Source organism: Salmo salar, chromosome ssa28, assembly GCF_905237065.1.
Source record: "Salmo salar chromosome ssa28, Ssal_v3.1, whole genome shotgun sequence".
Lineage (NCBI taxonomy): Eukaryota > Metazoa > Chordata > Actinopteri > Salmoniformes > Salmonidae > Salmo > Salmo salar.
Genome location: NC_059469.1, coordinates 33682107 through 33703434, shown reverse-complemented (window position 1 = coordinate 33703434; position 21328 = coordinate 33682107). Strand labels below are relative to the sequence as shown.

At 40.2% G+C, this 21328-nt stretch overlaps 1 pseudogene; it reads left to right on the top strand.

Annotated features, from left to right (window-relative positions):
- Nucleotides 1-13147: 13147 nt before the first annotated feature.
- LOC106589869 (dual specificity protein phosphatase 13-like) lies at nt 13148-21061 on the top strand (annotated as a pseudogene).
- The last annotated feature ends 267 nt before the right edge of the window (nt 21062-21328 follow it).

Sequence of the window (21328 nt, the reverse complement as noted above, 5' to 3'; positions counted from 1 at the left end):
CAGCTGTCTATCGTTGTCTATGATTGGAAGCCATACTTAGGCAGCCTTTTTCCACCTGTGTTTGTGGGATCTTGTTTTTGTATTGCTGTTAGTAGCCTGCAAAACTTTTTGTGCATTGTTTTGGCTGGTTCACCGTTAAATAAAATATGATGAACCCACGCTGTGCCTTGGTCTACCTTTAACAACGGACGTTACACCTACATACGGTATGTAGAATAAAATATGTTGCAACATTTTTGGGGATTTAAAATACATTTGAAAGAGCAGACTGTTATTGGCATTATGGATGTTGTATGGATGTTTAAAAAAAAAAAAAAAAAGACTTCCTCTATTTTCAGCAGTGCCATCAAACGTGGTCATTGGTAAACAGAGCTCAGACAATGGCTGTGTCCACACAGTGAAGGAACATCCTTTCAATTAAATATCAACACAGAAGGCATGAGCAGTATCTCTAAAGCTATTTTGTCGCTGCCGACAAAACCAAATGGTGTGTCCACTCCTACTCTCCATACCTACTGGTGGTATGCAGAAGAGATGCCAGAATAATTTTGAGCCGAGGTCATTCAGGTCTTTAAATAGAAAGGAAGAGTAAAGGCAGATGTCTACTACCTACAGCCAGTTGTCCTGCTAGAATACATGTACAAGAGATCCGGTTTAATCAGATTCTAATATGTTTTATGAGTAAGTAGTCTGTTGGAAGAATCATCTCTGCACAATATCAATTTGGATATACACTGAGTGTACGAAACATTAGAAATACCATCCTAATATTGAGTTGCACCTCATTTTGCCCTCAACCGCCTCAGTTCGTCGGGTCATGGACTACAAGGTGTCTAAAGCGTTCTACAGGGATGCTGGCCCATGTTGACTCCAATGCTTCCCACAGTTGTCAAGTTGGCTGGAAGTTCTTTGGGTGGTGGACCTTTTATTGATACACACGGGAAACTGTTGAGCGTGAAACCCAGCAGCGTTGCAGTTCTTGACACAATCACACCGGTGCACCTGGCACTTACTACCAAATCACATTTTATTGGTCACATACACATATTTAGCAGATTTTAGTGTGGGTGTAGCGAAACGCTTGTGTTCCTAGCTCAAACAGTGCATTAGTATCTAACAATACATCTAAAAGTAAAATAATAGAATTTATAAATATGACATTGCTCAATATCGGAGTGGCATTGACTAAAATACAGTAGAATCGAATACAGTATTTACACTACCAGTCAAAAGTTTTAGAACACCTACTCATTCAAGGGTTTTTCTTTATTTTTACTATTTTCTACATTGTAGGATAATAGTGAAGACATCAAAACTATGAAATAACACACATGGAATCATGTAGTAACTAAGAGTGTTAAACAAATCAAAATATATTTGGTATTTGAGATTCTTCAAATAGCTACCCTTTGCCTTGATGACAGCATTGCACACTCTTGGCATTCTCTCAACCAGCTTCACCTGGAATGCTTTTCCAACAGGCTTGAAGGAGTTCCCACATATGCTGAGCACTTGTTGGCTGCTTTTCCTTCACTCTGCGGTTCGACTCATCCCAAACCATCTCAATTTGGTTGAGGTCGGGGTATTGTGGAAGACAGGTCATCTGAGGCAGTACCATCACTCTCCTTCTTGGTAAAATAGCCCTTGCACAGCCTGGAGGTGTGTTGGGTCATTGTCCTGTTGAAAAACAAATGATAGTCCCACTAAGCCCAAACCAGATGGGATGGCATATCGCTGCAGAATGCTGTGGTAGCCATGCTGGTTAAGTGTGCCTTGAATTCTAAATAAATCAGTGTCACAACTCCTCCATGCTTTACGGTGGGAAATACACATGCGGAGATCATCCGTTCACCCACATCGCGTCTCACAAAGAGATTGTCCTCAGCACAAGGTACACCTGTGTAATGATCATGCTATTTAAACAGCTTCTTGATATGCCACACCTGTCAGGTAGATTATCTTGGCAAAGGAAATTGCTCACTAACAGGGATGTAAACAAATGTGTTCACAAAATTGGAGAGAAATAAGCTATTTGTGCATATAGAAAATGTCAGGGTTCTTTTCTTTTCAGCTCATGAAACATGGGACCAACACTTTACATGTTGCGTTTATATTTTTGTTCAGTATAGAGCAGAGCTGCAGCTTAACATGAACACCATGGAAATCAGCTTTTTGCCCCTGACTTGAGGAGAAGAGAGGAGGATATGTACTTATAGATAAAGAAGATACTTAGTATAAAGCACAATGATTTGTACTTGTGCAGAGACACACTTTAGCTACACCGTAAAACCTTTCCTGTTGTTTTTACTGTAATTTACAAACAACTAAGGGGAGAAGAGGTTTGTTTTTACAGTATTTTACAATAATGTTAGGGGGTATAAAAGACCAAATGTATGTGTTTAATATCACTTTCACTTCAAGAGGCCTTAACAAAGGCTCCCACACTGGCAGTGAATACAGGGTAAAACAGGCCAAAGGACATGGCAAATAGTGAGACTTGCCACCTCTCCAATCTGTCCCCTATACACATTTAAGTGTAGGAACACTATTATGACAAATCAGTTAAATTGGCACAGGACTCTCACTCACAGGTGGCACAAATTTAGGCTCTTATAAGGCACAACTCAAAACATGTTAATGAGCCAGAAACACAATACCATGCAACCTCTAGTGGTCAAAAGGTTTTTGGCGCTCCAAAAATACGGTACAGTACTTTATTCTGTGTGTGTGGGGGGATTATAGCACCATTCTAAATACAGCAATTATTTTCCTGCCCACAACATTTTCCCACAATGCACCATTGTTACGTTCCCCAGTTTCTGTGTTGTAGTTTGTGTATTTGTGAGTGTGTTTCAGGTAATGGCTTCCTGAAGTTCCCCAAGCAGCTGATTGGTCGGCCCCATTGCTGATTGGAGAGCTGACCCCGCCCCCTCGTCAGGACCCAGCTGTCTCCAATTACCAACCCCACCTAAAGCTATATAAGCCAGTGTTCTGTTGCTCAGAAGGAGAGATGATTGCAGAGCGATATTTGCTGAGAGAGGAGGCTGATGGTTATAGCATGTTGCTGAGGGAGCTGATTGGTTTTGTGTCAATAGGATGCAGTGTTTAGATTATTTAACTTATTCTGTTTCATTTGTTCCCAGGGGGGAAGGGGAAGGCACCTAGGGAGTGCTTAGGCAAGAGGCCCGCGGGCATACATAACCCGTAGTAGTTTACTGTCAATGCACACTAGGTAAGACCTGGGCGGACCACCCCCTGTATTTTGGTTAGTGCACCAGGTGGTGCTAGTTGGGTAAGTAGTGGGTAGGCAGGTAAGGTAGGAGAGGGGGCTTTGATATTTACTTTCTTTGCTTTGGTTCCGTCCAGCCCCTTTTCCCCAAACTTACCGTGCGAAGGAATAAATTCCCTGTAAACGGTATTCTCTGAATTTTGTCATCCTTACTCACACCTACAGTCCATACCTCTTTCACACCACGGAGAGTTGAGTTGTAGCAGGGTGTTGCGTTCCCTCTTACTAGAGGCGTGCGTAACAACCATACTTTGCAGTAATTTACTGTGTCATGACCTCGGCCTGTGGGTAAGGTTTATGACCCCCCCATAAATACCTTTCTCCCTTCCCCTCTCTCTCTGACTCTACTGAAGGACTCTTGAATAGCTTTTATTAAATATAGAGAGTCTGGGAACATCAAACAAGTGGGGGGAAAGGAACCATATTTCGGTAATAGAACCAGTTGGAAATATACCAGGTACTTAATGAGTATGGATGTCAGTTTGGTTGTCATCTGAGACATTATGACAAACTGTACCTGGGAAAGTCTACACATTCTAGTCAGATTCACATGGAATTGTTGTGCAATTTAAATGTTTGATATTGAAACTGTTTGTTAGGAGATTAAATGTAATTTTAGCTTCCAAATGACAGAATTGGGTTTTCATAAGGGGCTCGGGGCCAGTATTGAGAAATTTTGAAAAAAATATGTGCCCATTTTTAACTGCCTCCTACACCAACTCAGAAGCTAGGATATGCATATTATTAACACATTCGGATAGAAAACACTCTGAATTTTCTAAAACAGTTTGAATGGTGTCTGTAAGTATAACAAAACTCATATTGCAGGCAAAAACCTGTGAAAAATAGATTTAAAAAAATGTGAATTTTGTGACTGTACTATTTATTGTCATTGTTTTATAGATACCATAGTGAGAAAGGATTCATTTCGCAACACCTACGGCTTCCACTAGATGTCAACGATCTTTATAAAGTTGTTTGAAGCGTCTATGATAAACAGAGAGCAAATTACAATGCAGGGAAGTTGACATGTCATCACTTCATTTTTTTGCGCCTGCGCATAAATCTGAGAAGCGTGAGTTTGTCATTAATTGTTTATCAAGACATAGGATAGGTTGTGTGAAAATATGACTGATGTTTAACGTTAAAAATGGACCAAAAGATTGATGCTAAACAAGGTTTGACATGTTTGAACGAACGTAAATAGATTATTTACTAGGTTTTTTTAGCTTTTCGGCGTGATTTTACAACCCCCCCCACCACGTTTTGTGGGAGCATAATGAACGCTAACTGCTTGGTGTTATTTGGACATAAATTATGAACTTTGTCAAAAGAAACCACATTTGTTCCGGACCTGGGAAATCCTGGCAGTGCCTTCTGATGGAGATAATCAAAGGTAAGGGGATATTTACAATGTTATTATCGATATTAGATGATGCTAACTGTATAGCATAGCTTGTTGTTCTTAGCATAGCACCCCGTTTATTGCAAAATGTGATTTCCCAGTAAAGTTATTTTGAGATCTGGCCATTCGGTAGCAATTACGAGATGATAATATATTATTCTTTGAATGACAATATTATAATTTACCAATGTTTTCGAATATTAATTTTGTTATGTTCACCGGAAGCATTTCAGAGAAGAAAAAAATCTGAATTTCACGCTACTGTAAAATGCTGTTTTTGGATATAAATATGAACTTGATGGAACAAAAAATGCATGTATTGTATAACATAATGTCCTAGGAGTGTCATCTGATGGAGATTGACAAAGGTTAGTGCATAATTCTAGCTGGTTTCTGCTTTTGGTGACGCCTGACCTTGAATTGAAAATGGATGTTTGTACTTTTGTGGCTATGTACTGTCCTAACATAATCTAACTGTATGCTTTTGCCGTAAAGCCTCTTTGAAAATCGAACAATGTGGTTAGATTAAGGAGATGTTTATCTTTTAAATTGTGTAAAATAGTTGATTGTTTGAGAAATTGAAATTATTAGATTTTTGATGTTTTGAATTTCCAGCCTTGTTAGCAATCCCGACTCGGGGTTCATTGCTAACCTGTAGCCCCAACAAGTTAATGAGTATGGATGTCAGTTTGGTTGTCATCTGAGACATTATGACAAACTGTACCTGGGAAAGTCTACACATTCTAGTCAGATTCACATGGAATTGTTGTGCAATTTAAATGTTTGATATTGAAACTGTTTGTTAGGAGATTAAATGTAATTTTAGCTTCCAAATGACAGAATTGGGTTTTCATAAGGAAAGAGCCCTGACCAATCAGTGGCCCGCCCCTGTGAAGAGACAGGGGTTATAAATGATGAAACACACCCTTCTCCCCTCGCCACTATATAAGTCAGTGATGAAAATGTAACCAGCCTGTTCCGGGTACGTGAGGTCTGCAGCCTCTGCGTTAAAAGGACTCACATGTCAAGTACAGAACTAAGCCAACCTCAACGTGAGCTTTGGTTGCAAATGGTATGAACTTTGAACCCTTATTCACTACAGAAGTGATACTTCCTAGCCGTTGAGTTAGCAGCGGCCGCTGTAGACATGGGCTAGTAAAGGACGGACGACGTATCCAGTCTAACACACAACGTATCCATTTTACCACCAGTGACATTCTTCCGAGGACTGGAAGATCTCTGTTGGCCAGCATCTGCGACCAACCTACCGAAGCGCAGCTCAGAGTAAATATTAATTGCATTTTCCTTTTCCAAATGGGCGGTAATTTAGAATGCATACGATACTGTATTTACGATAGCATAGCTGCTTTCTGTGTTCCTCAGTCTTCCCGCTCTTTCATTCAAGCCCAACCCCCTTTCTTTGTGTACCAAGCCGCCATGCCGGTTTAGCCCACATTCTCCTATCATTTCATTGTAACCATAGCTGTTTGTTATGCATTTCTGTGAATTACTAAGATTAGTAAATAAATGATTTTAAGACAATTGATGTATGGATGACTCATAGTGAAGACTGGGTTCGTGCAGATAACCAACAATTTACGACGTTTGGAATGAGACTGACGAGGTAAATAACACATCATTAATCAGAGGACTCAGAGATCAGATATTATAATATATGAAAGTTATATTAGGAAAATTGTAACTTTAATCTGAATATTTTCCTTGGTGCCCCGACCTCCTAGTTAATTGCAGTTACACGATTAATCAGTTTAATCGCGTAATAATAATTACAGAGTTATTTGATAAATATGTCTTCAGTTTAATGATGCCAAAGACACAACAACTGTATAAGTCACCGTTTGCCACAATGTGCATTTTAGGCATTACTTAAATCCCTAACATGCATTGGCAAATGATAGAATTAGAATTCTGGTCAAAGATTTTTGACACCTCTTGCACTGAGATGCAGTGCCACTAGGGAGGTCTAAATGCTGTGCGGTTACAGTAAAGTACTGTTAAACCAAGTTTATTTGGAATTTACAGTATAATTTACGGTTTATGCCTAAAATCACCAAGAGTGCATTGCCATTTACTACAATTTACTGTAAATAATTAATACAGTCCTTTACTTGAATGTTTTATTGTATAATACTGTCAAAACAACATTCTACAGTGTACCTCTCTCACACACGTGCTAATATCACGTGTGTGTGTGTACATTTGTGTGTACGTGTGTGACAGAGAGATGGATAAAGCTATCAAAATGTTGCAGTGCACTTCCATATGCTACACCAGGCCGCTTTTACGAAAGGTCAAAGAAACAGATTTGGTCTCAATGACTCGTCCCCACGGGCATGACAATAATTCTCCAAAGCCCACCACTGAGCATCACATTAAATCTCTACACCCCAACTAGAATAAAAAAATAAGCTGCAGCTGCATTGCTAATGGATTATTTACAATGACAATGAATAGGATAAATAAGTATGATCTCTAGCCAATGCCTAGAGCAGAATCAGTCCTAGCTAAACAAAAGCAAATATATACAGTATGAATAATATATAAGGCTTTTCGCATTCCCAGTGTGTAAATGTTGCTCTCGTTTGAAGGAAAAAAGGGATATATTTTATATATTATACAGTATTAGTTATACTGTGTATATATAGAATACTGATTCTGAGGAAAGCAATTTGTTTTATTTGAGTGTTACTGTATTAAAGACAAGTTATTGTAAACTGTATGGCAATTTTATCTGGACTACCTGATTAGTCATACATACAATAAATACCTCAGATCAAAGGACTTAGAGTGCTTATCTCAAAATAAGTGTTTTTGTGTTGTTTATGAATGGGGTTGAGGGCAGAGCAGATGGTGCATTTCTGATGTAACAGGTGGACAAATATAGTTGTGTTTTATTGAATAGTATTGTGCCGTATTCTATCATATCATATTGGAATCTCTAATAAAAATGCCAATGTCTGACTCCAATAGCAGACTAAGTAGGAGGTTTACCACCAACAGGAGTTTCATGCCCCAAAACCAGCACCAGCACCACCCAGACAGCCAGACAAGCCTCGGGGCAGCAGCACAAACAGCTGTTTGGAGGGCTCTGAGAGGCAGACGTGGACCAAACCAGGGACCCGTGGCCATATGGACGAGGTCCAGCCCAGGATCTACACAGGAGACATACTCAAATCAAATCAAAATACATTAGTCACATGCGCCGAATACAACAGGTGTAGACCTTACAGTGAAATGCTTACTTACGAGCCCCTAACCAACAGTGCAGTTTCAAAAAATACGGATAAGAATAAGAGATGAAAGTAATTAAAGAGCAGCAGTAAAAAAATAACAATATATACAGGGTGCCGGTACAGAGTCAATGTGTGGGGGCACCGGTTAGTTGAGGTAGTATGTAAATGTAGGTAAAGTTAATTAAAGTGACTATGCATAGATGACAACTGAGAGTGGCAGTGGTGTGGAGAGGGGGAGGGGGCAATGTGAATAGTCTGGGTAGACATTTGACTAAATGTTCAGGAGTCTTATGGCTTGGGGATAGAAGATGTTTAGAAGCCTCTTGGACCAAGACTTGGTGCTCCAGTACCGCTTGCCGTGCGGTAGCAGAGAGAACAGTCTATGACTAGGGTGGCTGGAGTCTTTGACAATTTTTAGGGCCTTCCTCTGACACCGCCTGGTATAGAGGTCCTGGATGGCAGGAAGCTTGGCCCCAGTGATGTACTGGGCCGTTCGCACTACCCTCTGTAGTGCCTTGTGGTCAGAGGCCGAGCAGTTGCCATACCAGGCAGTGATGCAACCAGTCAGGATGCCCTCGATGGTGTAGCTGTGGTACCTTTTGAGGATCTGAGGACCCATGCCAAATCTTTTCAGTCTCCTGAGGGGGAATAGTTTTTTTTTCGTGCCCTCTTCACAACTGTCATGGTGTGCTTGGACCAAGTTAGTTTGTTGGTGATGTGGACGCCAAGGAACTTGAAGCTCTCAACCTGCTCCACTGCAGCCCCATCGATGAGAATGGGGGTGTGCTCGGTCCTCTTTTTCCTGTAGTCCACAATCATCTCCTTTGTCATGATCACGTTGAGGGAGAGGTTGTTGTCCTGGCACCACACGGCCAGGTCTCTGACCTCCTCCCTATAGGCTGTCTCGTTGTTGTCGGTGACCAGGCCTACCACTGTTGTGTCATCGGGAAAATGAATGATGGTGTTGGAGTCGTGCCTGGCCGTGCAGTCATGAGTGAACAGGGAGTACAGTAGGGGGCTGAGCATGCACCCCTGAGGGGCCTCTGTGTTGAGGATCAGCATGGCGGATGTGTTGTTACCTACCCTTACCACCTGGGGGCGGCCCGTCAGGAAGTCCAGGATCCAGTTGCAGAGGGAGGTGTTTAGTCCCAGGGTCCTTAGCTTATTGATGAGCTTTGAGGGCACTATGGCGTTGAACGCTGAGCTGTAGTCAATGAATAGCATTCTCCCACAGGTGTTCCTTTTGTCCAGGTGTGAAAGGGCAGTGTGGAGTGCAATAGAGACTGCATAATCTGTGGATCTGTTAGGGCAGTATCCAAATTGGAATGGGTCTAGGGTTTCTGGAATGATGGTGTTGATGTGAGCCATGCTTTTCAAAGCACTTCATGGCTACCTAGTCATTTAGGCAGGTTACTTTAGTGTTCTTGGGCACAGGGACTATGGTGGTCTGCTTGAAACATGTTGGTATTACAGTCTCAGACAGGGAGAGGTTGAAAATGTCAGTGAAAACACTTGCTAGTTGGTAGGCACATGCTCGCAGTACACGTCCTGGTAATCCGTCTGGCCCTGCGGCCTTGTGAATGTTGACCTGTCTAAAGGTCTTACATCGGAGGCGGAGAGGGTGATCACACAATCTTCAGGTACAGCTGGTGCTGTCATGCATGTTTCAGTGTTATTTGCCTCGAAGCAAGCATAGAAGTAGTTTAGCTCGTCCGGTAGGCTTGTGTCACTGGGCAGCTCTCGGCTGTGCTTCCCTTTGTAGTCTGTAACGGTTTGCAGGCCCTGCCGCATCGACGAGCGTCAGAGCCGGTGTAGTACGGCTCGATCTTAGTCGTGTATTGACGCTTTGCCTGTTTGATGGTTCATCCAAGGGCATAGTGGGACTTCTTATAAGCTTCCGGGTTAGAGTCCCGCTCCTTGAAAGCGGCAGCTCTAGCCTTTAGCTCAGTGCGGATGCTGCCTGTAATCCATGGCTTCTGGTTGGGGTATGTACGTACAGTCACAGTGGGGACGACGTCATCGTTGCACTTGTTGATGAAGCCAATGACAGATGTGATGTACTCCTCAATGCCATTGGAGGAATCCCGGAACATATTCCAGTCTGTGCTAGCAAAACAGTCCTGTAGCTTAGCATCTGCTTCATCTGACCACCTTTTTATTGAGCTAGTCACTGGTGCTTCCTGCTTGAATTTTTACTTGTAAGCAGGAATCAGGAGGGTGGAATTATGATCACATTTCCCAAATGGAGGGCACGGGAGAGCTTTGTATGCATCACCGTGTGTAGAGTATAGGTGGTCCAGAGTTCTTTTCCCTCTGGTTGCACATTTAACATGCTGATAGAAATGATGTAAAACTGATTTAAGATTTCCTGCATTAAAGTCCCCGGCTACTAGGAGCGCCGCCTCTGGGTGAGCATTTTCTTGTTTGCTTATGGCGGAATACAGCTCATTCAATGCTGTCTTAGTGACTGTGGTGGTATGTAAACAGCTACTAAGAATATAGATGAAAACTCTCTCGTTAGGTAATGTGGTCTGCAGCTTATCATGAGAAACTATATCTCAGGCGAGCAATAGCTCGAGACTTCCTTAGATATTGTGCACCAGCTGTTGTTTACAAAAATACATAGACCGCCGCCCCTTGTCTTACCAGACGCAGCTGTTCTATCCTGCCGGTTCATCGTATAACCAGCCAGCTGTATGTTGACATTGTCATCATTCAGCCACGACTCCGTGAAGCATAAGATGTTACAGTTTTTAATGTCCCGTTGGTAGTTTAATCTTCCCAGTAACTCGTCCGTTTTATTGTCCAAAGATTGCATGTATGCGAGCAGAATTGAGGGGAGTGGGGGTTTATTCGATCGCCTCCTACTAAAAAAAAAAAAAAAAAATTCAAATGGAAAAGTGGTGCGTGCATATGTATTCACCCCCTTTGCTATGAAGCCCCTAAATAAGATCTGGTGCAACCAATTACCTTTAGAAGTCACATAATTAGTTAAATAAAGTCCACCTGTGTGCAATCTAAGTGTCACATGATCTGTCACATGATCGCAGTATATATACACACCTGTTCTGAAATGCCACAGAATCTGCAACACCACTAAGCAAGCGGCACCATGAAGACCAAGAAGATCTCCAAACAGGTCAGGGACAAAGTTGTGGAGAAGTACAGATCAGGGTTGGGTTACAAAAAAATATCTGAAACTTTGAACATCCTACTGAGCACCATTAAATCCATTATTAAAAAATGGAAAGAAACTGGCACCACAACAAACCTGCCAACAAAGGACCGCCCACCAAAACTCACGGACCAGGCAAGGAGGGCATTAATCAGAGAGGCAACGAAGAGACCAAATATAATCCTGAAGGAGCTGCAAAGCTCCACAGCGGAGATCGGAGTATCTTTCCATAGGACCACTGTAAGCCGTACACTCCACAGAACTGGGCTTTACGGAAGAGTGGCCAGAAAAAAAGCCATTGCTTCAAGAAAAGATGTTTGGTGTTCATCAAAAGGCATGTGGGAGACTCCCCAAATTTATGGAAGAAGGTACTCTATTCAGATAAGACTAAAATTGAGCTTTTTGGCCATCAAGGAAAACGCTATGTCTGGCGCAAACCCAACACCTCACATCACCCCGAGAACACCATCCCCACAGTGAAGCATGGTGGTGGCAGCATCATTCTGTGGGGATGTTTTTCATCGGCAGGGACTGGGAAACTGGTCAGAATTGAAGGAATGATGGATGGCGCTAAATACAGGGAAATTGTTGAGGGAAACCTGTTTCAGTCTTCCAGAGATTTGAGACTGGGACGGAGGTTCACCTTCCAGCAGGACAATGACCCTAAGCATACTGCTGAAGTAATGCTCGAGTGGTTTAAGGGGAATCATTTAAGTGTCTTGGAATGGCCCAGACCTCAATCCAATTGAGAATCTGTGGTATGACTTAAAGATTGCTGTACACAAGTGGACCCATCCAACTTGATGCAGTTTTGCCTTGAAGAATGGGCAAAAATCCCAGTGGCTAGATGTGCCAAGCTTATAGAGACATACTCCAAGAGACTTGCAGCTGTAATTGCTGCAAAAGATGGCTCTACAAAGTATTGACTTTGGGGGGGGGGGGGGGTGAAAAGTAAAATACATTTTAATTCCAGGTTGTAAGGCACCAAAATAGGGAAAATGCCAAGGGGGGTGAATACTTTCACAAGCCACTGTACATAGGACTACTTAGATGTTTCTACATTGGTAGTATGTGCTGTATGTGTTGGTATGTGCTGTATGTGTTGGTATGTGTTTGTATGTGTTGTATGTGTTTTATATGTGTTGGTATGTGTTGGTATGTGCTATATGTGTTTGTATGTGTTGTATGTGTTTTATATGTGTTGGTATGTGTTGGTATGTGCTATATGTGTTGGTATGTGTTTGTATGTGTTGGTATGTGCTGTATGTGTTGGTATGTGTTGGTATGTGTTGTATGTGTTTTATATGTGTTGGTATGTGCTGTATGTGTTGGTATGTGCTGTATGTGTTGGTATGTGCTGTATGTGTTGGTATGTGTTTGTATGTGTTTTATATGTGTTGGTATGTGTTGGTATGTGCTATATGTGTTGGTATGTGTTTGTATGTGTTGGTATGTGCTGTATGTGTTGGTATGTGTTGGTATGTGTTGTATGTGTTTTATATGTGTTGGTATGTGCTGTATGTGTTGGTATGTGCTGTATGTGTTGGTATGTGCTGTATGTGTTGGTATGTGCTGTATGTGTTGGTATGTGCTGTATGTGTTGGTATGTGTTTGTATGTGTTTTATATGTGTTTGTATGTGTTGGTATGTGTTGGTATGTGCTGTATGTGTTGGTATGTGCTATATGTGTTGGTATGTGTATGTATGTGTGCTGTATGTGTTTGTATGTGTTGGTATGTGCTGTATGTGCTGTATGTGCTGTATGTGCTGTATGTGTTTGTATGTGTTTGTATGTGTTGGTATGTGTTGGTATGTGTTGTATGTGTTTTATATGTGTTGGTATGTGCTGTATGTGTTGGTATGTGTTGTATGTGTTGGTATGTGCTGTATGTGTTGGTATGTGCTGTATGTGTTGGTATGTGTTTGTATGTGTTGGTATGTGTTTGTATGTGTTGTATGTGTTGTATGTGTTTTATATGTGTTTGTATGTGTTGGTATGTGCTGTATGTGTTGGTATGAGCTATATGTGTTGGTATGTGTTTGTATGTGTGCTGTATGTGTTTGTATGTGTTTGTATGTGTTGGTATGTGTTGGTATGTGTTTGTATGTATTTGTATGTGTTGTATGTGTTTTATATGTGTTGGTATGTGCTGTATGTGTTGGTATGTGCTGTATGTGTTGGTATGTGCTGTATGTGTTGGTATGTGCTGTATGTGTTGGTATGTGTTGGTATGTGCTGTATGTGTTGGTATGTGCTGGTATGTGTTTGTATGTGTTGGTATGTGTTTTGTATGTGTTGGTATGTGTTGGTATGTGCTGTATGTGTTGGTATGTGCTATATGTGTTGGTATGTGTTTTATATGTGTTGGTATGTGCTGTATGTGTTGGTATGTGCTGTATGTGTCGGTATGTGCTGTATGTGTTGGTATGTGCTGTATGTGTTGGTATGTGTTTGTATGTGTTGGTATGTGCTGTATGTGTTGGTATGTGTTTGTATGTGTTTTATATGTGTTTGTATGTGTTGGTATGTGCTGTATGTGTTGGTATGTGCTGTATGTGTTGGTATGTGCTGTATGTGTTGGTATGTGCTGTATGTGTTGGTATGTGTTTGTATGTGTTGGTATGTGCTGTATGTGCTGTATGTGTTTGTATGTGCTGTATGTGTTGGTATGTGCTGTATGTGTTGGTATGTGCTGTATGTGTTGGTATGTGCTGTATGTGTTGGTATGTGTTGTATGTGTTTTATATGTGTCGGTATGTGTTTTATATGTGTGGTATGTGCTGTATGTGTTGTATGTGCTGTATGTGTTTTATATGTGTCGGTATGTGTTTTATATGTGTTGGTATGTGTTTGTATGTGCTGGTATGTGTTTGTATGTGCTGTATGTGTTGGTATGTGCTGTATGTGTTTGTATGTGTTGGTATGTGCTGTATGTGTTGGTATGTGTTTGTATGTATTTGTATGTGTGCTGTATGTGTTTGTATGTGCTGTATGTGATTGTATGTGCTGTATGTGTGCTGTATGTGTTGGTATGTGCTGGTATGTGTTTGTATGTGTTGGTATGTGCTGTATGTGTTGTTATGTGCTGTATGTGTTGGTATGTGCTGTATGTGTTGGTATGTGCTGTATGTGTTGGTATGTGCTGTATGTGTTGGTATGTGTTGTATGTGTTTTATATGTGTCGGTATGTGTTTTATATGTGTTGGTATGTGCTGTATGTGTTGTATGTGTTTTATATGTGTCGGTATGTGTTTTATATGTGTTGGTATGTGTTTGTATGTGCTGGTATGTGTTTGTATGTGCTGTATGTGATTGTATGTGCTGTATGTGTGCTGTATGTGTTGGTATGTGCTGGTATGTGTTTGTATGTGTTGGTATGTGCTGTATGTGTTGTTATGTGCTGTATGTGTTGGTATGTGCTGTATGTGCGGTCTTTTGAACCCATGACCTTGGCATAACCCAGGAGGACCACCCTTTCATCAGGTTGACTGAGGCTCATCCATTATTAAGTTCAAATGTTTGACAAGCCTGCTAGTGACATCTACTGCCACAAGAATGTGGGATCAAGTCCCGCAGGGATCACATGCAAATACTAAAATGTGCTTTATGCACTCACTGTACTGTACTGTACTGTACTGTACTCACAGTATTAAAAATGTCTGCTGCACAGCAAATTCTCCATTGTTAAATCAACACAGAGTGTTAAATTGAACACTGGCCCAGTGTCTATACGGGTCCACACTTTTCAGTGTTAAATACACACACTGCTTAGTGTAAATCCTTATTTCCCTATTTCCCAGAATGCCTTTCATTTCTGGTGAATTGTAGAGTTACCACCCATGACTGTATTTGTTAGTAACAGAGACTTGGTTGTTGCGGTATCTTTTTTTTTGTGTTCTGTGGCTCCCAGCAAGTGAGATCCTAAGTGAATATAATAACATTAAAATTACATCCAATACAACTATTTAATTAGGCCTTATTCTCAGGGCATAGTTTTACCCTAGTATAGTGGCCTGAAACTCAAGGGTTTGCAAATCACATTATGATGGCTTGCAAAGTGATGTGTAATTCCTATTGGCATCCAGTCAGGGTGGGGATATCCAACATTTTTTATTTCGATTCATCCAGAACCTGTATTCAGAATGACTGCAGGGTCGGGAAGACAAAGATATGGAACAACCTAAACCATCTAAACTTGAACAAGCATTTCAGTAACGGGTGCCATAAATCCAAGTAACAGATTGGATTAGTTTTGTCATGACGTTGGCCTCTTTTGGTACAGGGAGGACAGTTGACCCCCTCCCCTTTGTACCATCCCCCAACCTACCTTCCCCCCAACCCAGGCCCTGTGTGAAAGGGTTGTAAAAACTCTAAGAGGAGCGTCTCCTACCACATGTTTCATAGAGAGACAAAGGAAATTCTTCCAACTCATAGAATTGGAGAACCGAGCGACAGGTGTGTTCTGGAGAAGGTATGGAAGATTGGTGAAGAATCCAGCTACGAACTGGTCCGCTTGGTACAATTTTGTGATACTCAGAAGAGACAATATAGCCATATTACCATAAAACGGTTTATATAATAGACTCAGCCTTGAGACTGGCATACACATGGTTGTATAGAATGTATTAATAAGGATAAAGCTTTTGTAATACATTGAGATGCGATGTACTGATGTTAATGTGATAGAATTGTATTTCTGTACCAAGTCTAACTCAGTCATAGGCACGCCCCCAGGGACACATACAGGACCAGGCGTCATTTGACAAGCCTGTTCTATGGTCACTATAAAACTATACCCTGAGCTACATTTCTCCAGACCAGGCCTCCACTCCATGGCCAATAGGTTTTACCATCCAATTCCTCTACTGAAAGTGAACTATACCACGTGGTTAACTTTTAGACTATTGAGACCGACAGAATAAGAACAAGTCTGTGATATTAATTATTAGTCTGCAGCTAAGTAAATTATATCATCGAATGCGAAGACCAACGAAACCACCATTCTATAACGACATTAATGAATGTCGCTTTGAAAGATCCATTCTAACCGAGAGAGAGAACTCTCCATCAGAACGACGCTCGAGCAAGGATCCCGACGACACATGAGCGTAAATATATATTGATTGCAATTGTTCCCGAATGAGCGAGCCTTCAATTGTCAATTGTTAATATTAATGAACTCTGTGTACCTTCTCAGCTGACCGTTTATGATCCATTGCTCAACAGGCCGACCTGCCTGTTTAGCCCACAAGGGCACATTCCTCTACCAATCCTTTGTGACGATAATTACTGTTTGTATGTTTTCTGTTAGTTACTTAGTGTAGTAAATCAATTATTTTAAGACAATTGATGTATGGATGATTTTAGTAAAGACTGGGTTCGTGCAGATACAACAATATACGACGTTTGGAATGAGACTGGACGCGAGGTAAAATACACCATTTAAACCAGAAGATAATCGGCCTATACTATAATAGAATATAATATTATAATATAGGAAAGTTATATTAGGAAAATTATAGCTTTGTAATCTGAATATTCTCCTTGGTGCCCCGATCTCCTAGTTGATTACAATTAAACGATGAATCAGTTTAATCGCGTGATAATAATTACAGGGAGTTAATTGATAAACATGTCTTCAGTTTAATGGTACCCCAAAGACACGACATATTTGGTGCCCCCGTGTGAGGACTCTAAAACTAAAACAAATTTATGTTATTTACAGTGCCTTCAGAAAGTATTCACATCCCTTGACTTTTTTCCACATTTTGTTCTGTTACAGCCTGAATATAAATTGATTAAATTGAGACACATACAATACCCCATTATGTCAAAGTGGAATTATGTTTTTCAATTTAAAAAAAAAAAGTAATTCATTAAAAATGAAAAGCTGAAATGTCTTGAGTCAATAAATATTCAACCCCTTTGTTATGGCAAGCCTAAATAAGTTCAGGAGTAAAGATTTGCTTAACAAGTCACATAAGTTGCGTGGACTCACTCTGTGTGCAATAATAGTGTTACCTCATCTCTGTAACCCACACATACAATTATCTGTAAGGTCCCCCGAGAAGTGAATTTCAAACAGATATTTAACCACAAAGACCAAGGAGTTTTTTTTGTACGATTTAATTTGATATATTTTATAAACAATACAAAACGTACACATACAAACAACAACATCATACAAACATCCACAACATCACCCTTATTGTTTTACACTTCAGACACGTTGTGTTGTAGAACTTGTGAATTTTGTCTCTTGTATAATACATTTTATACATTCATTTATACTGGATTAAACGTACATTTTCCCTAACTGTAATATCGTTAGTTATGTTCCAACATTCCTTCCATCTTGTGCCAATATTAGTTATTTTTTAAGTCTTGGTTCCAATAGTTAATATTTTTTTTCCTACGAGATTGTCAGTTGGATAGGCTCTCTGCCGGGTTTAGTATATCTTCCCTATCATATGAACATCATTTTCTAACTCAAATAAGATTGTGTTGATGCCCAAAAGATTTCAAATCGAAATTTTGTGATATAAAACTTTTAAGTTGCATGTATTTTTTGAAAATATCTACATTGGTCAATCCAAAATAGCTTTTTAAAGCTGTCATAGAAATAAATGTATTTCCTATTACCAGGTAATTGCCATTAGTTTTCCATGTGGATCAATTTATAGGTGAATTCTGAAAAGTTATCCAAGGAATGTTCCATAAGGTTGTGTTTATAGGGAATGATATTATTTCTTATAGAATACGTTTATTTTTCTTCCATATTGTTATAGTGTTCTTAACTATGAAATTATTCATGTTCTTAGTTTAATCCTTTGAAAATAGACACGTAAAAAGAAGACCAGGGAGGTTTTCCAACATTACTGAGTAGCACTCATATTTTCAAGCATAGTGGTGGCTGCATCATGTTATGGTTATGCTTGTAATTGTTAAGGACCGGGGAGTTTTTCAGGAAAAAAAAATAATGGAAGGGAGCTAAGCACAGGCAAAATCCAAAAGGAAAACCTGGTAAAATCTGCATTCCACCAAACACTGGGAGATGAATTCACCTTTCAGCAGGATAAATTGCTAAAACACAAGGCCAAATCTACACTGGAGTTGCTTACCAAGAAAACAGTGAATGTTCCGAGTTACAGTTTTGATTTAAATCTACTTGAAAATCTATGGCAAGACCTGAAAATGGTTGTCTAGCAATGATCAACAACCAATTTGACAGAGCTTTAAGACATTCAAAAATAATAATGTGCAAATACTGCTCAATCAAGGTGTGGAAAGCGCTTAGACACTTACCCGGAAAAACTCTCAGCAGTAATTGCTGTCAAAGGTGCTTCTACAAAGTATTGACTCAAGGGTGAGAATACTTATATCAATTCGATATTGCTGTATTTATTTTTCAATACACATGTAAATATTTCTAAAAACATGTTTTCACTTTTTCATTATGGTGCATTGTGTGTAGATGGGTGAGAATTTTTATATTTTATCCATTTTAAAGTCAGGCTGTAACACAATGTGACAAGATTAATTAATAAATCAATGTACATGCAAAAACATACATATTGAAACAACCAATTCTAAAAAAATCAACCTGCAATAGAGCATCCTGGGAAATATGATAATGTTGGGCGTGGTTTTGCTTTAACACTGGTTATTAACAACAACACTGGGGTTCTTTTACACCAATTAATGTTAATTTAACACTTAACCTAGAAATGTTACACTGAAAAATCAACACTAGATACATTTGCTGTGTAAGGAGTGATGTGAGTTGAGGGGGCATGAGTTGATGGTTTGAACCAGAGAAGAAAATACAGGGTTGGGGTCAATTCTCAATTCAGGAAGTATACTGAAATTCCAATTACATTTCAATTCAGTCAATTCAGGAAATATACTGACATTCCAATTCAATTAATTCAATTCAGGAAGCAAACTAAAATTCCAATGTCCGTCGATTCTTTTCCTTTACTTCCTGACCTGAATTGACTAAACTTGAATTAAAATGAACCCTGACCTCTTGTGATTCTGTGTCGTTAGGTATGCAGCCAAAGACAAGAAGACACTCTAGGCTCATCACGTAACCCACGTCCTGAACGCAGCGGATTGGAAGTTTAAGGCAAACACGGGCTACTACAGGGACACTACAAACCCCATGGACTAGAGCCATTCCACATGGCCTCCTTTGACCTCTGCCCCTTCTTCTGCTCTGCAGCCAAATTCATCAAGACCGCCCTGAGCTCGCCCAACGGTAAGCAATCAATCAAAGGTATTTTATAAAGCCCTTTTTACATCACCGGTTGTCGCAAAGTGTTTTACAGAAGCTTTTTACCATGCAAAATGTTTTCTCTTTTACTATGCAGAAGGCTTTTCGTTTTACCATGCAAAATGTTTTCTCTTTTACTATGCAGAAGGCTTTTCGTTTTACCACGCAGAAGGCTTTCTCTTTTAGTCTATTCACTCTGTATAATTACCTATAAATGTACCATTAAAATTACATTGTTTGTGAATGAATTGTATATTCAAATATAATTCGTCTGTCAGTTCCAACAACATGCAGCAATCCTCCCTTCCATTCCATTAGCAGTTAAAATGCAAATCACAAAGCTGCTAAAACATAACATTAAGCTAATATCGTACCCCACAGTAACCTCATAAGCCGGGGACCTTGGACAGGGCAATATCAAGTTAATATCGTACCCCACAGTGAACTCCTCATAAGCCAGGAACCTTGGACAAGAAAATTGGTTTTAAATGGATTGCCCTGGTAATTTGTAAGCAACACTTTCATTGGACATGGAAATTACACAATTATGTTTGTGGCCTTGTGCTGTAACAGAGTTGCTACTTCCTGTCCCTGTTATGCAGAGTGATCCAATATATGACATGGCAGTAATTAGATGATGCCTGTGTCCCAAATGGCACCCTGTTGCCTATTCCCATTCCCCATGGGACCCTAGTAAATAGTTGTGTACTATGTAGGGAATAGGTTAATATTTGGGACGCATATGATGCCTCCCCTCCCCTCCCCTCCTCCACATGCTGGCTGGCTGATCTGACTAGTGCTTCAGTGTGTATCGGGGCCTATAGTAATCCCTAGCAGAAACACAGGCTGGAAGACAGTTCAATTACCCGCTCCTATGGGCCCTAAGCTCCTAAGTAGGATAAGAGAAACCACGGATTACCGTGTAGAAACATTTGTTGCAACATTGTTGAAAGAAAACTTTTGGGAGGAAAGCAATTTAAAAAAGTACTCAATTTTTATATTAAGCCTACAGGTCTGTAATTCAGTTTGACACAATATGAAATGAACAACAAGTAATCCATGCGATGTTCTTCTACTACGTAAATGGGATACTTTAAATGAAACCCCTGTTGCCAGGAATTTGGGTGAGTTGAGACATCACTTAGGTAGTGAATGAAATTACGTTACATATTTTTGTATTTTTGTATTTTTTTTTATCAAATCAAATGTTATTTGTCACATGCGCTGAAAACAACAGACCTTACAGTGAAATTGGTACTTTCAAGCCCTTAACCAACAATGCAGTTAAGGAAAAAAAAAAAAAAAAGTATGTTTTTAAGTAACAATGTAATTTTATTACCTATGTATTTAAGTATTACACATGTAATGGAATTACCTTTGTACCCGTGTCGTCTTCTAAATGTAACTAAATGAGAGCTGACTAAGTGTGCCTACCTTTCTTCGCTCCCCCAGGCCTGACAGGTAAGATGTTGGTCCACTGTGCGATGGGTCTGAGTCGCCCCTCCAGTCTGGTCCTGGCCTACCTGATGATCAACGAGGAACTGACCCCTGGTGGATACCAACAAGGCTGCAAACAGAAACATCTCTTCCAATGCTGGATTCCTGGAGCAGCGCCGAGGCCTGGACAGCCATCTCCACTACCAGGCTAGATGACAATGAGGACATCTATAGGCACTTTTGATGAGACTTTTGGACATACTGTAGTCTGGTAGTCTAGTAGGAGACAACTGTACTGTATACTCATACTGTAGCCTGGTAGTCTAGTAGGAGACAACTGTACTGTATACTCATACTGTAGACTGGTAGTCTGGTAGGAGACAACTGTACTGTATACTCACACTGTAGACTAGTAGGAGACAACTGTACTGTATACTCATACTGTAGTCTGGTAGGAGACCACTGTACTGTTTACTCATACTGTAGTCTGGT